Consider the following 4,607-nt stretch of genomic DNA (forward strand, 5'->3'; position numbering starts at 1 on the left):
CTTTATTTAAGAAAGGACTTGTATCGCTAAAGTTTCTTCAGAAATAAATTATACGGAAAATTTACTAACGAACGGAGGCGTAACAAATGCAATAATAATTTTAAAAATTATCAATCCTTTTAAACCACAGTGTTAATATTTAAAAACTAGTTTGAGTTTTCTTTAAGATGTTCAGTGTTTAAAAGTGTTAGTAATTGTTTTGGAATTGTGCTTAATGTTTCTATGTTTTAGATTAAGTACATATTTATGATAAATGAGAACTCTGTTTATTAAAATGCTCTTCTAATGCTTATATGTTATTTCTTTTCCCCATTCAAATATTTTTGTTTTTTTAAAGGGTATGTTTTCTGAATGTATGGTTCAACATTTTCAAACACTAAATAATATTTCTTTCTTTGATTTACATAAATTTTTTTTGTATCAGTGTTTTTATTTAGTAACATTAAAAATAATTTATTAATTTGAGAAATCTGTTTCATTAAACAGGATGAAACAAAAATTCTCTGCAAGAAAAAAACTCTTCAGGTGCCTATAAGTCTGCAGAGCTGACAAGTTCATCTTCAGATAATTTTGAAAGTGAACTAGACCTAACTGGATGTCCACTTGAATGCCCTTTTGACTTGAATAAAAGTAGTTATCATGATGGTGATAATGATGAAGAGAACACTCTTGCTGTCTCTCCTAATACAAACCAGAAGAATGTGAAATACAAACCTCTTGATCCATCAGAAGCTAGGTTGTTTGATTGAGAATTATAGTACATACACATTTTTAGACAATAGTAATGAGTAAATGTGACAAAAAAGATGTGTCTTGAAAGGAAAGTTTCTTTTTTTTTTACCAGCTGTCTTTACCATGAATAGAATTTAAGATGTGTACTAACATGTGAATTTTTTGTATGTTTTTAATATTTTGAGAGCATATATTTAGATTTAAATTCATAAAATAGTAATATTGTTTAGGGTTTACTTTTAAAGTCCTTTATTCATCACTAATAACCTAAAATACTTCAGGATCTATATGATATTATTCTTCCACAAATAACTATTCTTAATTAATTGACAGTCCAATTAGTAAATTAATTGTTACTTTTTCTTTTCCTCACTGAAATGCATAATTTCAGAGAAAACTAACCAAGATATAATTTTTTTTCAAACTTCTCTAATGATACATTATCTGTATATTTGGTTATAGAAAAACTGTACAAATTGTTTGCATACCATCACTAAGAGGCTTGCTGTACTTCTGTGTTGTGCTCTCCCAAGTAGCACTGATTAGATGCAAATTCAGTGAAACTAGTTTACTAGCAAAACAAAGGATAGATTAGGCCTTTAGGTCATTTGTTGATTCTTTCTTTCTTTACTTCACTTAAGTTGCACATTTTAATGAGGAAAAATAAAAATTCACAATATTTGTTTAAATTTCATTTCTTGCTCAGGGAACTTTTAAACTATTTTTTTCAGGGTTTATAGAAGTAATACACACTACTTTCTGACTTAATCTTCCTATTATATCATGGTATTTAAATTAAAAATTGGCTAAATATAGCATGTTTTGTCAGGGGTTAGTTTTAGTAGTAGTAGTACTTCTAAAAATTTAAGTTTGATGGTTTGTAAGTTACTGTTTCTAGTTATTTAACATAACATACAAAAACAATGGACCATATGGTCCTTCAACTGCCCTTGAATATCCATCCTTGGGAAAAGTAAGTATGCAAGACTTAAGAGTTAGGCCTACTTTTGTGTCAGGTTTTGTTTTTCATGGTTTGGTTGCATTATCCATCCTTGGGAAAAGTAAGTATGCAAGACTTAAGAGTTAGGCCTACTTTTGTGTCAGGTTTTGTTTTTCATGGTTTGGTTGCATTAAGTTTAGGACTAACAAGTTGTTGAAAAAAAGAACAAGAACATAGAGATTAGAATAAGGCTGAATAGTTATGGAAAAACTTGGTGTTGAAAAAAAATTTGGATTCTGAAATGAAATACAGATCTTAGAATAAAACAGAAACAAAAGGAACATGAGAATAGAAGGCCAGGGCTGACTGAGAGTTTAATTGAAAGTTAGCTGCAATATCTAAGAATTAATTTTAGAGTTTTGTTTGAGTTGAGTTGCATTTCAACAGATTAGATGAGCATTTTCTAATCCATAAATTGCTTCATTATGTAATATTTTGACCAGATTTGGATGGGAGTGACATAATTTCAGATGACATTTGTTAAACAAATGTTATTTACTTTTAATGTGATAATTGTAAAACAGATCTTGGTTTTTAAACAAAGTAGCATTTTGTATATTTATATTAGTGCTAAAAATCTTAAATAACTTTGTAAAAGTGTTAGAAGGTTTAATGTCTTTGGAGTTATTAGAAATTAATTGTGAAGTAGATGATGCAGTTCTGGAAATACTTTTTGCATTAGTTCACAAAAAAGAGATAGTGTTTGTTATCCAGTAACATTGTAGGTGGTTATGAAAACTTAAATGTCATAAACATACATAGCTCTACAGAGTAAAAGAATTGGTTAAAACTCATGATAGTATAGAGTAAATGTTCAATTTCTTAGTTGTGTGTTCTGTAAATAAAAACCAGACTGTGTATATATAAACATATATACGTAACATTCACACATACACAAACCAATGCGGCATTGTAATACCTGTTCTTCAGTAATAAACAAAACATTGTAATGTAACACATACCAGTGTACGCTACATTTAGAGCAATAAACAGGACATTTTGTAAAATTTTTATTCTGTGATATGCAACAAAAATACAATATAAGTATGAATAATGAATGAATGAGTCAGTCAGTGAAGTAGTGAGTGATTGAATTCAAGTCAGAAAAGTTATTCGCCATTAGAAATGAGAGGTATCACGTGTATTTGGTTCATCAGTAAGAAAATTCTGTATTTAAGTTATTTGTAAATTATACATAGGTACTATTAATTTATTTCTATTGCAACATTTTTGTGAACTTAAAAGGACTACAGGGTAAGAAATTTAATTAAAAGAAGTTAAGCAATTGTAATTGAGATTCAGTTTTATCTACTCTAATGTGTAATAATGACTTTGGTTGGCTATTGTGCAGCTTTAGACTTAAAATCAAAACAAATCTCCTCTCAAGTTGAGGTTCAGTTCCATGTTTAAGACTTGTTATTTATTTCTTAATTAAACAACAGCAAAGAATCCTAATCTTTTTAGTTTATGAATATGAAAATCTCCATTTTTGTTTTTCAAGCTTCACACTATACATGTACATCTTTCCATTTTTAGCCTGTTCATAGTCTGGGCCAGAGGAAACAAGGGACTGAGTTTTAAATTTACTTCAGAATAATGATAAAAAATATATAATGCTTTAGAGGTTCTCTTTTATAATTTTTTAACTGAATTTTAATGTACTATAATTTTTTAATACATTTAAACCCATATTTTTCAGATATCTTCTGAATCAATACTGTAGAGCTGCTTTGAGAAAAGAGTTGCCTTCCCATTTCTTATCTTCAGTTGTTTGGGTATTGTGTGATGGGTCTGATCAACAAAATACTGTGTATCTTGGTTATCATAGAGGCCAGTCTTCTTGTAGTAGGATTATCGTGAACTCCACAGGTAAAAACTATGTCGATTAATTAGATCTACGAGAAGAAAGTGAAATGTATACAAACAATTTCTACATTTTGTTATTGTAAGTTCTACACGTGTATCTGTGTTTCACATGCAGGTTTCTAAAATTGTAGTAACCTTTTGAATGTTGTCTGGATACTTTTTTTTACAAAACCAGCATTAGCAACTATACTAAAAGCTACATACACAGTTTACTGGATAAATGTGCATATTTTGATTTAAAAAGTATCCACACTTCTATAAAAGTAGTTTCACATGATGCTTTCCTAAAACAACTAATTATGCTAATGTTAGATACATTTCATAAATATTTCTTTATGACAGACAGCTAATAGTCACCAGTTTTCCTAGTAAAGGTGAAAAAGAGAGAAATAAAAATAATTATTTATGAATTTCTTCCTGGAAATACCTGTGTACTATAACTGTGCCATTTTCTTTTAATGAAAATTATTGGTTTTTATCCCAAACAAGAAGATTTATTAATGAAAATCTATACACAAGTTGCATTAACTTAGATAATAAAAAAAGTTTATTTGGACTACTGTCATGATTTGAGTTTGCTCTAAATCAAAAGTTTAGGTCATTTTAGGCCAAGGCAAGGCTATGCAAGTTTAGAGGTAATTTGAAAATTATATAATTTTCTCAAATCTTTCAACTATTTAAGAAATGTATATAACTTTACTAAAAAAAAAGCATTATAACAGATTTGATTGATACGATTATAGTTTTGTCAACATTTTCTAAAACAATGTTCATGTTGTTTGTCATTATGGTATTAAGGTATATTAATGTCCAGAAGAAAAGCCAAAAATTTTTGCAAAATGCAGGTTCAGGACTGTTAACCCTTTCTTTAACTGCATAATTAGGTTTCATGGTTAGTCCCCAATCAGTGTCATTTCTCCATCAAAAAACATCATAAATTAGCAGTATATTTTGCTGTGTTATGGATTGTGATATATATATATATATATATAAGACACTATTTACATTG

The 4,607-nt window shown here is 28.6% G+C and overlaps 1 protein-coding gene across 4 annotated transcripts in view; it reads left to right on the plus strand.

Annotated features, from left to right (window-relative positions):
- Window positions 1–4,607, plus strand: part of LOC106460365 (protein zwilch homolog) — a 32,329-nt gene that overhangs the window by 4,597 nt on the left and 23,125 nt on the right. For all 4 annotated transcript variants that reach the window (XM_022387071.1, XM_022387074.1, XM_022387072.1 and 1 more), the window contains 2 exons: window positions 487–736; window positions 3,432–3,601. The gene's annotated coding sequence lies outside the window, so the exon portion shown is untranslated. The remainder of the gene's footprint in view (window positions 1–486; window positions 737–3,431; window positions 3,602–4,607) is intronic.

This window comes from Limulus polyphemus, unplaced genomic scaffold (assembly GCF_000517525.1).
Source record: "Limulus polyphemus unplaced genomic scaffold, Limulus_polyphemus-2.1.2 Scaffold760, whole genome shotgun sequence".
Taxonomy (NCBI): domain Eukaryota; kingdom Metazoa; phylum Arthropoda; class Merostomata; order Xiphosura; family Limulidae; genus Limulus; species Limulus polyphemus.